This window comes from Schistocerca americana, chromosome 8, assembly GCF_021461395.2.
Source record: "Schistocerca americana isolate TAMUIC-IGC-003095 chromosome 8, iqSchAmer2.1, whole genome shotgun sequence".
In the NCBI taxonomy this organism is placed as follows: Eukaryota; Metazoa; Arthropoda; class Insecta; order Orthoptera; family Acrididae; genus Schistocerca; species Schistocerca americana.
Window position 1 is genome coordinate 379,534,960 of NC_060126.1, and position 13,159 is coordinate 379,548,118.

Here is a 13,159-nt window from a genome sequence, read left to right on the forward strand (position 1 = left end):
ATTAACAACCTTCCGCAAAAGCCAATGCTCTCGGTCTTTAAATGAAGGCTATTGGGCACTACATTTACCGTGGAGGGAGGTAATAACTGAAATTTGGTAATCTCGGAACATTCTTGACACTATGGATCTCGGAATACTGAAATCCCAAACGATTTCCGAAATGAAATGTCCCATATGTATACTTTCAACTACCCTTACGCATTCAAAGTCTTGATTCCCTTTGTGTGGTCAGAATTACTTCTGAAACATTTTCACACCACCCGTGTGCAAATGACAGCTCCACCAATGCACTGCCTTTTTATACCTTATGTACGCGATACTACCATCATCTCTATATGAACACATCGCTGTCACGTCAGTGTACAATGTGATATACAAAATGAGGATACAACATGAGAGCACACAGATGAAAGGTCAATAAACAGATTTAGAAGCCTGCTGTTGTTCAACAAGTATGTAAGGTTTTTTACAGTAGGTTTTCATTAGTCTGTTACTATCCCACCTTTTTTCCGACCGTTGTGGCCGAGTGGTTTAGGCGCTTCAGTCTGGAACCACGCGACTTCTACGGTCGCAGGTTTGCATCCTGCCTCGGGCATGGATATGTGTGATGTCCTTAGGTTAGTTAGGTTTAAGTAGTCCTAAGTTCTAGGGGACTGATGACCTCAGATGTTGAGTCCCATAGTGCTCAGAGCCGTTTGAACCCGCCTTTTTGTCTGTCTGTCTGTTCGACACAAATTTTGCAACTGATTTTAAACGAACTTCTCGAATTTTAGAGAAATGAAATTTTAATCGTAGCTCATAAATGGATGACAATGCTGTAATAACTCCGTCTGCCGTAGCTCTGACCTACCTAGCTCCCATTGCGGTGCGGGTGAGGCGAAAAGTGTTGGTAAGACCTGACATCTCGGCTGCCCTTGAGGATTGATGAATTGTGTGGATAGCATCACAGTGCGTTGCAGGCCAGGTAAAGATAACCATTAAGTCGTGCAGCTCACTGGATGGATTATGAACAGAGCAGTTCTATTGCTCAAACTACACTGACAAGACACCGTGAATTTAAGATGCAATGAAGGAACTGGAGAGAATGTGACATCGTAAGTGTCTAATATATTTGAAATTATAAATAACAAGAATGTCGCATTAATATGTTTCAGTATTGGAATAAAAATCAAATGTATAATTTTACTCGTTGCTTCATTTTTTAGGAATATGAGAATTAAACACATTGATGTATTATTAGTAGGTAAATGTAAAACTGTTCTGTTTCAGATACAAGTAAAAACACACTGAAATAAATCTAAAATCAAAATATTTAAAATCCATCGAGAAAATTCACTACGCTAAACTAAAATGACGAAAATAAATAAAAACAAAATTTTTAATTTAACATATTTATAAATCGCTCTAAAATAGATTATATAATTTCTTAGCCCCATACAGATTCATGAGCCCATAGAGTAAATTCTGAAAACTTATGAGTCTGAATATTTAATAGCTTTAAAATAATTGTCATCGGGTACACGAAATGGATAATAGGAGACCAACTACTCATGCATCATTTATATATTGCATGCACCCCACGTGTTCGTTAAAAACCTTACTAGTATTTTCACAGCTATTAAAAATTCAGAATCAGAAATTTTCAGAACTGCCTTTACAGGGTTGAGAATCTGTATGGGGACATGACAAATTTTTTATACTTTTTACTCCAATTTAAAACCATTTATAATAAAAATTTATTTTTATTTAAATAATTAAGACACTTGGAAGGAAAAGTTGGATGAACAATGTAATAATATTAACAAATCAAAATGACGTGGCGTAAGTGTAAATAAAGATACAACTTCACCTTTAACAAAGGCATGGAAAATGGTGTGTAAAATTTGTCTTGTTAGATTAACAGAGATAATGTTTCTAGTGGCATGAAGTTGAAAAATAAAACAAAAAGAATACTAAGAACAGAAATACAAAGTTAACTGCCGAAATGGAATATATATACATATAAAATATACACCAACATAAAACATCGGTTATCATAATTCCAATGTTACGTTATTACCACGAAGATACCTTGACAGTTCTTAACAATTTAAAAAGCTCTTTTTTATGTGTGGGATTACTCAAAGACAATAGGGTAGGGCACATCGACACTTGTAGGAAACTCTGCTTTCAGAAGACGCAGTGGTCGCAATAACAACTGTCTGTGTCTCCTCGATTTTGCGCATTGAGATACGATGTGACTGAAGTCACCTTATGTAGTGTCAATGGAGTTGGAGCTGAATTGTTCAAGTGAGATGAAGCTACATCTGAAAACTTCCGTGATTTAATCTCATATGTCAGATAGTGAATATCAGCCATTTGGTTACATGCAAGTCCTTATCAATGCCTTAGGACCGATATTATTCTCCATACACCTACATAAACGACCTGAGGGACAGGAAGAGCAACAAAGTGGTACTGTATGCTAGTGACGCTGTAGTGTACGGAATAGTGTCTTCGATGAGTGTCTGAAACAGGATACACCTGACTTGGAAGGAACTTGTGTTTGGCGCGGTTAGTGGCTGCTTGCTCTAAATATGGGAACCCTGCAATGTTGGAATACAATGTTAGTGGTGTCCTGCTTGATACAGTCATGTCCATTAAATATCTAGTGGTGACGTTGCAAAGTGACAAGAAATGGAAAGAGTACGTAAGGCCGGATGAGGGAAAGTGTATGGTCGAATTCGGTTTACTGGGAGGGCGCTAAGACCGTGTAGCTGATCTTGAAAGTCTTGGAGTACATCCACGCAGATCAGAGGAGTGCGACTAGATTTGTTACCGGTAGGTTTGAACAACACGTAAGTGTTACGCATATGCTTGAGGAACTCAAATGGGGATCCCAGGATGGAAGCCGACGTTCTTTTCGAGAAACGATATTGAGTAAATTTAGAGTACAGACATTTGAAACTGACTTCCGAATGATTCTACTGCTGTCAACATACATTACGTGTAAAAACCACGAAGACCAGACACAAAAAATTAGGACTCATACGGAGACGAAACACAGTCGTTTCCCCGTCGCTCTATTTGCGAGTGGAACAGGAAAGGAAATGGCTAGTAGAGGTACAGGCTACTCCCACCACGCAACGTATGGTGGCTTGCGGAGTATCGATGTAGATATAGAACCTCTGAATTCGTAAGAAACTATGACCCTGATTTTTACCGCCCTGAAGCAGTACAACTTTGTATGAAATCTGGCCCTTTTGTGAACAAATACAATAGAATTAATTTCTCATAGCGTAACGCGATCATTAATGGGAGTTTTAACAGCAGTCACAACAGATGTCATGTAGAATCTCATTATACATGTAGGTTAATTGCACCTTACAGATGTAATTCGTGTGTTGCATATAGTTTCCCTCTCTGTATCCTGCAACACCTAGTATATCCCCAAGCAAGTCTCTTGAGGTTCGACAGCAACACGAACTTAGCACGATAATTGGAAATTTCATGTAAATATGTCATTACTACTGAAGGCGGTTATGGCCTCTAAGCTTTAACAGCAATTAAAGCTGTCCTAGTACGTTCGAGAATGTAATTCTTAAGTGAACACATGTAGATGTTTCGGTAGAGATGTTTCTACAACTACTAGATCATAAGAACACTTGCCCGCATCTCGTGGTCGTGCGGTAGCGTTCTCGCTTCCCACGCCCGGGTTCCCGGGTTCGATTCCCGGCGGGGTCAGGGATTTTCTCTGCCTCGTGATGGCTGGGTGTTGTGTGCTGTCCTTAGGTTAGTTAGGTTTAAGTAGTTCTAAGTTCTAGGGGACTTCTGACCACAGCAGTTGAGTCCCATAGTGCTCAGAGCCATAAGAACACTTGATACATGGTTCAGAAATGCGATACAGTGTCTGATGTTTCATATACAAATCCCATTCAACGGATACCTGACTTTACATAACCACTGATATACAAAAAAGAAAACATATATTACGAGTTATTTAGGGATAAAGGAGATGACAGATCGATAGGTAGAGGAGCTCAATGAGCCGATACACGTACACAGACAAAGCTTGGCTAACTTGTCGAATGCGCTCCCTTTTTCACGCTCGTAGGAAAAACATACTCACAAACCCACACACACTCACATGCCCAGACGATTGCCAGCTGCCAGCTGGCAGTAAACTGAGCACAATGTTGGGAGGCGGGCATGTGAGAGTATGTGTGAGTTTGTGTGCATGTTTTTCCTACGAGCTTCAAAAAGGGACCGCATTCGCAATGCGAGCAAAGCTCTGTAGTCTTTGTTTTTGTACCTAATCGACGTACAGAGCTCCTCTGCCTTTCGGTGATTATCTCCTTTATTCCTAAATAATTCCTAATCCTCAACTATAACTTTCCGCATGTAGTCACATACTCATATTAACGGTCGAAAATATTATTAAATCAGTGGAGAAGCAAGAAGAAAAATAACCTAAAGGGTGGGATGGCGGCATAAAAATTTGCTATTCTTTCCCACGTGTTCTAACGAAGTTGTGAACTCGAACAAAGACTTAACGTTGTCTATGTTAAACATGATTGCAACGTATCTTGCAGAATGAAACCTGAAAAAGGCATGAAGCGTACAGCAAAGTAAATGTAGCGCAAGCAGACAACCAATAATTATACTTATCTCATAATCCATAACGAAGTCGCTTGAGTGTGCCCTTTTCATCGCGAGACATCGTCTCCGTACTAAACAGATCGGCACGTCCTCGCGGTACCAGATGAAGAAAGAAAGAGTACTACTGCCCGGTGGCCATGCGGCCACGCTAATCTGTTCAGGTGCCCAGATTTATTATAGGCTGGATCACGTCGAAGTTCAGGCGACATTCACTCTACGAAGAAGACCACATACGGGACACAAGTCGACCCTATCTCGAGCTCCGCCCGAGTTTTCGGGATCTCTGCTAGGTAGGCTTAATGTATAATATCGAATCAATTCAGAGGCGTGTTGCCCAGATATTTTACTATTAGGTTCGCCCAACACTCGACTATTAAGGAAAGCGCGTTTTATTTACTGGTTGATTATAGGAAATACTCGATATTATTCTGTTAAAACACTGAGTATATTATTCTAGTAATACATTGTCTTCTCCCCCTTATCCGGTGCTTATTACGGCGGAACGTTACGAAAAACAATATAAAGGCGTTAGCTGATAACAATAATATTTAACGTGAGAGTCTATTGTGTCTTACACCTGGAATACGACTAAGTAATGGAATTAATTACATTCTCCTAGTACCTGTCAGTAAATCAGAATGCGTATTGGTTTGTGTGTTTGCGTCCTTAGTGTAGCATTTTAGCTAACATGTCTTTTCTGCAGTTATAAGAGTGGTCGCTCGTTTGGACTTAAATGGAAATGTCAGCGGTATGCTTAGGCAAGGAAAATGCGTAGCGACACTTACTTTGGAGTTGAGAGTCATGTTTCAGGCAACATACAGGGTCGTCCCAATCTAAAAAGCCTTTAAGGGCGTTGCTGGGTAGCGTGTGCTAAGAAGTAGTCCTTCAGAAAAAAAAGTCAATACATTTCTCCGTTTCGGAGTTAATTAGCATAAAGGTTAGGCGATCAGGTCTTCGCGTGTGTAAATTCAAGCGGCCCGCCAGAGATGGCGTAGACGACGGTGTTCTCCATTTGGTTTCCGAAAATTGAACAAGAGAGTGATACAAAAATAGTACGTGGGACGGTAGTAAGGATCGAATCCGAGACAAGGCTGAACAGTCTCATGCATTATGAAGTACGCCATGAGAAAAACTGACACTAATTGTATCTGGCGATCCAATTTAACCTGCCTGATTTTGATACCAATTCACTCGGAAACGGCGCAACGTATTTAATTTTCTTAACAACTGTTTCCCAGCTCAACCTTCCCTGAAACAGCCTTCTGATACTTGACGTAAACATTCCATTTATTGCGTTGCTGACGTGTTTTCGCAGAAAAAAGATTGTGGCACTCGACAAGCATCGTAGATCAATTTAGATGTGGAAAGGAATTCATTAGAGGGTTCGTTGTGCTTTAACCAAGTACGGTGCATGGATCGAAATATGATGGTTCACTGGAGCAGCATGGCCTGTAAGTTGATGGTATAAACGGTGTGTGTGTGTGTGTGTGTGTGTGTGTGTGTGTGAGAGAGAGAGAGAGAGAGAGAGAGAGAGAGAGAGAGAGAGAGAGAGAGAAAGAGAGGGAGAGAGAGAGAGAGAGAGAGAGAGAGAGAGAGAGAGAGAGCGTCCCTATTGTTAGCGTAATTCAAGCGTATTTCAGAGGTGGAAACACTGCAAGATACAGGTTTACATAATATTTTTAGATTCTCGAATAAGGTGCAATAATTTTGATTCTTCGAGTACTTTGAGCACTGCCAACATGCTTCCTCTGGTGCTATATTGTGACTGGTTGTTGCATTTTAATGTACTGGAAAAGCGCTAGTCTGTGATTCGAAGAGAGTTAAGAAGAATGGTGGGAATGGGGGGGGGGGTCCAACCCACAATTAGGCTAATTCAACTACCTAGGATCGTTTTGATGTTTTACTATTTTTTAATTTCTCGCCATGTTACATTTTTTAATTTTCTGCCATCGGTCATCTTGACGCGAATGTTGTGCTCAACAGCAGTTATAACTTGAACTATGACCCAAAGTCGTTGTAGAATATACACTCCTGGAAATGGAAAAAAGAACACATTGACACCGGTGTGTCAGACCCACCATACTTGCTCCGGACACTGCGAGAGGGCTGTACAAGCAATGATCACACGCACGGCACAGCGGACACACCAGGAACCGCGGTGTTGGCCGTCGAATGGCGCTAGCTGCGCAGCATTTGTGCACCGCCGCCGTCAGTGTCAGCCAGTTTGTCGTGGCATACGGAGCTCCATCGCAGTCTTTAACACTGGTAGCATGCCGTGACAGCGTGGACGTGAACCGTATGTGCAGTTGACGGACTTTGAGCGAGGGCGTATAGTGGGCATGCGGGAGGCCGGGTGGACGTACCGCCGAATTGCTCAACACCTGGGGCGTGAGGTCTCCACAGTACATCGATGTTGTCGCCAGTGGTCGGCGGAAGGTGCACGTGCCCGTCGACCTGGGACCGGACCGCAGCGACGCACGGATGCACGCCAAGACCGTAGGATCCTACGCAGTGCCGTAGGGGACCGCACCGCCACTTCCCAGAAAATTAGGGACACTGTTGCTCCTGGGGTATCGGCGAGGACCATTCGCAACCGTCTCCATGAAGCTGGGCTACGGTCCCGCACACCGTTAGGCCGTCTTCCGCTCACGCCCCAACATCGTGCAGCCCGCCTCCAGTGGTGTCGCGACAGGCGTGAATGGAGGGACGAATGGAGACGTGTCGTCTTCAGCGATGAGAGTCGCTTCTGCCTTGGTGCCAATGATGGTCGTATGCGTGTTTGGCGCCGTGCAGGTGAGCGCCACAATCAGGACTGCATACGACCGAGGCACACAGGGCCAACACCCGGCATCATGGTGTGGGGAGCGATCTCCTACACTGGCCGTACACCACTGGTGATCGTCGAGGGGACACTGAATAGTGCACGGTACATCCAAACCGTCATCGAACCCATCGTTCTACCATTCCTAGACCGGCAAGGGAAATTGCTGTTCCAACAGGACAATGCACGTCCGCATGTATCCCGTGCCACCCAACGTGCTCTAGAAGGTGTAAGTCAGCTACCCTGGCCAGCAAGATCTCCGGATCTGTCCCCCATTGAGCATGTTTGGGACTGAATGAAGCGTCGTCTCACGCGGTCTGCACGTCCAGCACGAACGCTGGTCCAACTGAGGCGCCAGGTGGAAATGGCATGGCAAGCCGTTCCACAGGACTACATCCAGCATCTCTACGATCGTCTCCATGGGAGAATAGCAGCCTGCATTGCTGCGAAAGATGGATATACACTGTACTAGTGCCGACATTGTGCATGCTCTGTTGCCTGTGTCTATGTGCCTGTGGGTCTGTCAGTGTGATCATGTGATGTATCTGACCCCAGGAATGTGTCAATAAAGTTTCCCCTTCCTGGGACAATGAATTCACGGTGTTCTTATTTCAATTTCCAGGAGTGTAGATAAATTACACACAGAACTAATTTTTTACAACTTAAGATAGTTTTCTTGAATTGGACCTATGTTAAATTGGGACTTTTATTTGGATCACCTCAAGTGATGGAACTAACAATGTAACGTTTTATAGATGTCCACTACAAAATTGATATGGAAATTTTTTTTCAGACAGCTCTTCGACTAGCTCTTAATGTGACAGATATCGAAGCTAAGAATGGTATATATGTCCATAATCGTAACATATAGGTAAAGCTGTGGAAGCAAGTGTGGTAGTTTACGGCACGAGATTAACCTGCCATCACACAAAAAATATTAGCTTTTTAAGCTACAGGTGTCTCAAGATGACAACGAGGGATGTAGTATGACAGGTGGACGGCGGATAACATACATCTTAAAACATAGGCATCCACTTGGCCGATCATGCAGAACGTAAAGAGTCCTTGCGGCGAGGAACATATCGTTTGGAAAAGAATTGAATAGTTGCTTGAATAAGCATCCTTTGAAGGACTGTGAAACAGTAAATACGAAAGACACATGATGGTAGTTATGCTTGCCTAAACATAACAATCTGCGAATAAATTCCCAAATTTCTATTACAAGGCCTTGATTTTTTTCTGAGTTTCTATAACTCAGTTTTCCTCTACGAATGTAACCAGTCTGCCTCAATATAGAATCACGCTTGCCTGCATAATCAGTGTTTTTTTTTTGTTTTTCTTTTAAGTACACCCTCACGTAATTTATGATTAACGCCTCTGGACATTTCCTCCCTAATGCCGAGTGTCGTGAATTCGTATGATATCAATGCTCTGCTAATAATCGTAAGGTTAACTGTTTTTGAACTCCAGTGCCGCCAGCTGCTGAATCTTCATGAAGCTACCAATGTTTCTGGAAAGTGGTGCGTTTTCTTCAGCGTCTAATTTACTTCTAAAGCGCCTCAATCTTTTATTTTTATCTGTCATCTAGAAATTTATTCAGGCCTTAAGGGGTTAAATTTGAAACACCAAGGAAGATATCGAGTAACTCCATTTTAGTCGGTGTGTGCAAACAGTGCAGTATGAAAAATGCACCATTTAATTTATAGGTGATTTGAGAGTATGCAAGATGCGAAATGTTGTAAACAACAAGAGCTATATTCCAGTTGGACATCGACTGGAACTGGACTTGGATGACACAGAAGGTAACGTTATTCATGTAGCTTCGACTCTATGACAGTGTTCACTAGGCGTAACGGCTCGAGAGTTATGACCTGCTAGACTCTCGGTAACCCATGATAAGGTATTCTCACTGGATGCAAAATGGAGAGAATTTCCTGCCCGGAATATCTGTATATCATCTTTTCTCTTGAGGTAGATTGGAAGTGTGTAATATCACGTTTTATTACGGATGTAACTGTGTCAGATACTGTGTTGTGTATAGGAACCAGAGACTATACTCCCTGCAGAACAAAATAGAACATTATCGATGCATTATCTCTGATTTTTATTATCTCTGTTGTTGAATGTAATGATAATGACTCCGAGTTTTTTCTTGCTCTGACAAAGAGGAAGGGAACTTTTAATTGTGAATATCATGTATTAAAACTCGATAGTAAAAGTTGACAGAAATAAACGGGTGCTCATCTCTGATAAACAAGTAGGTGAGGCTCGAACGTAAATATTACTCTCTCTAGTCATTCTGATTGCTACAGAAAGTTTCAGCAACACAACGTAGACGTGGTTGGAGAGACGCTGGGGAGATTGGCGGACGATCATGCAAATAAACACCATGACTTTCAACGGACTCAAGAGCTCGCAACGGAAGAGCCAAAGACATTGGTATACCTGCCTAACATGGTGTAGGAACCCCGCGAGCACGCTGAAGTGCCATAACATGACGTGCCATGGAATCGACTAATGTCAGAAGTTGTGCTCGAGAGAACTTGACACCATGAAACCTGCGGTTCTGTCCATAAATCCGCAAGAGTACTAGGGCGTCGAGATCCCCTCTGAACAGCACGTTGCAACGGATCCCAGATATGCTCAATAATGTTCATATCTGGGGAGTTTGGTGGCCAGCGGAAGTGTTTAAACTCAGAAGAGTGTTCCTGAGACGACTCTGTAGAAATTCTGGACGTGTGGAGCGTGGTATTGCTCTGCTGGAATTGCTCAAGTCCGGACGATGGACATGAATGAATGCATGTGATCAGACAGGATGCTTACGTGTGTGTCCACCGTCAGAGTCGAATCTAGACTTATCAAGGGTTCCACATCACTCCAACTGTACACCCCCCACACCATTACAGAGCCTCCACTAGCTTGAACACTCCCCCACTGACATACAGGGTCAATGTACTCGTGAGGTTGTTTCCATATCCGTGCAAGTCCATCCGCTCGGTACAATTTGAAACGAGACTCGTCCGATCAGCCCTTCAGTGAATCAGCGCTTCAATGTATTCCTTCAAGACAAGACACCTACATCTACGCGCAATGTACGTTGGCGGCCGTAGAATCGTTCGGCAGACAGCTTCGGATGCCGGTCCTCTAAATTTTCTCGAAATGAACGTCGCCTCCCCTCCACGAATTCCCATATGAGTTTCTGAAACATCTCCTTAGCACTTACGTGTTGTTCGAACCTACTGGTAACAAATCTAGCAGCCCGCCTCCGAATTGATTCGATGTATTCCTTCAGTCCAACTTGGTACGGATCCTACTCGAGTTGCACTCAAGAATAGGTCGCACCAACGTCGAACAAGCGGTCTCAACCACTCTTTCCTAAAATTCTCCTAATAAACAAAGTCTACATTCACCTTCCTTATCACAGTCTTCACATGCTCGTTCTATCCCTTATTGCTTTGCAACGTCATGGCCAGATATTAGAACGACTTGACTGTGTCAATCCGGACACAAGTAGTATTGTATCCGATCATTACGGGTTTGTTCTTCCTACTGTTCCGCATTATCTTACATTTTTCCACATTTAGAGGTAGCCGCCATTCATCACACGAACTGAAAATTTTGTCTAAGTTGTCTTGTATCTTCCTACAGTCACTTAATTTCGACACCTTACCGTACACCACGTATTATCAGCAAACAACCGCAGATTGCTGCCCACTCTGTCAGCAAAACCGTTTATGTATATAGTGAACGACAGCGGTCCTGTCACACTTCCCTGGAGCACTCCTGTGAATACCCTTGTCTGCGGTGAACACACGCCCTCGGGGACAATATGCTGGGTTCTGTTATTTAAGAAATCTTTGAGCCACTGAAATATCTGAGAACTTATTCAATGTGCTCGGACCTTCGTTAACAGCCTTCAACAGGGCACCGTGTCAAGTGCTTTCCAAAAATCCAGAAATACGAATGCTGTCTGTTGCCATTCATCCATAGTTCTCATTACACCACATGACAAAACGGCGATCTGTGTTTCGCACAAGCGTTTCTTTCTAAAACCATACTGGTTTGTTCACGTAAACTTCTCAGTCTCAGGAGAGTTTATTACCCTATATTTGAACTGAGAATATGTTCAAGGCTTCTGCAGCAAACAGAAAGTAGGTGTATTGGTCTGTAATTTTGCGAATTTGTTATTTTACCCTTATTATACACTACTGGCCATTGAAATTGCTATACCAAGAAGAAACGCAGATGATAAACGGGTATTCATTGGACACATATATATAATACTAGAACTGATATGTGATAACATTTTCACGCAATGTGGGTGCATCGATCCTGAGAAATCAGTACCCAGAACAACCTCCTCTGGCCGTAATAACGGCCTTGATACGCCTGGGCATTGAGTCAAATAGAGTTTGGATGGCGACTACAGGTACAGCTGCCCATGCAGCTTCAACACGATACCACACTTCATCAAGAGTAGTGTCTGGCGTATTGTGACGAGCCGGTTGCTTGGCCACCATTGACCAGACGTTTTCAATTAGTCAGAGAACTGCTGAATGTGCTGGGCAGGGCAGCAGTCGAACATTTTCTGTATCCAGATAGGCCGTACAGGATCTGCAACATGCAGCCGTGCATTATCCTGCTGAAATGTAGGCTTTCGCAGGGATCGAATGAAGGGTAGAGCCACGGGTCGTAACACATCTGAAATGTAACGTCCACTGTTGAAAGTGCAAACAAGAGGTAATGGAGACGTTTACCCAATCACGCCGGTTGATACGCCAGTACGGCGATGACGAATACACGCTTCCAATGTGCGTTCACTGCGATGTCGCCAAACACGGATGGGACCATCTTGATGCTGTAAATAGAGCCTGGATTCATCCGAAAAAATGACGTTTTGCCATTCGTGCACCAAGTTCGTCGTTGAGTAGATCATCGCATGCGCTCCTGACTGTGATGCAGCGTCAAGGGTAACCACAGCCATGGTCTCCAAGCTGATAGTCCATATTGCTGCAAGCATAGTCGAACTGTTAGTGCAGATGGTTGCCATCTTGCAAACGTTCCCATTTGTTGACTCAGGGATCGAACCGTGTCTGCACGATCCGTTACAGCCATGCGGATAAGATGCCTGTCATCTCGACTGCTAGTGATACGTGGCCGTTGGGATCCAGCACGGCGTTCCGTATTACCCTCCTGAACCCACCGATTCTATATTCTGCTAACACTCCTTGGATCTCGACCAACGCGAGCAGCAACGTCACGATACGATAAACCGCAATCGGGATAGGCTGCAATCCGTCCTTTATCAAAGTCGGAAACGTGATGGAACGCATGTCTCCTCCTTACACGAGGCATCACAACAACGTTTCACCAGGCAACGCCGGTCAACTGCTGTTTGTGTATGAGAAATCGGTTGGAAACTTTCCTCATGTCAGCACGTTGTAGGTGTCGCCACCGGCGCCAACATAGTGAATGCTCTGAAAAGCTAATCACTTGCATAACACAGCATCTTCTTCCTGTCGGTTAAATTTCGCGTCTGTAGCACGTCATCTTCGTGGTATAGCAATTTTAATGGCCAGTAATGTATATTGGAGTCAACTGAGCTTTTTTCCAGTCGCTTGCGAATTTGCGTTGGGCGACAGATTGACGATAAATGTAAGCTAGGTAAGGGGCCACTACCGTAGAGTACTCTTTGTAAAG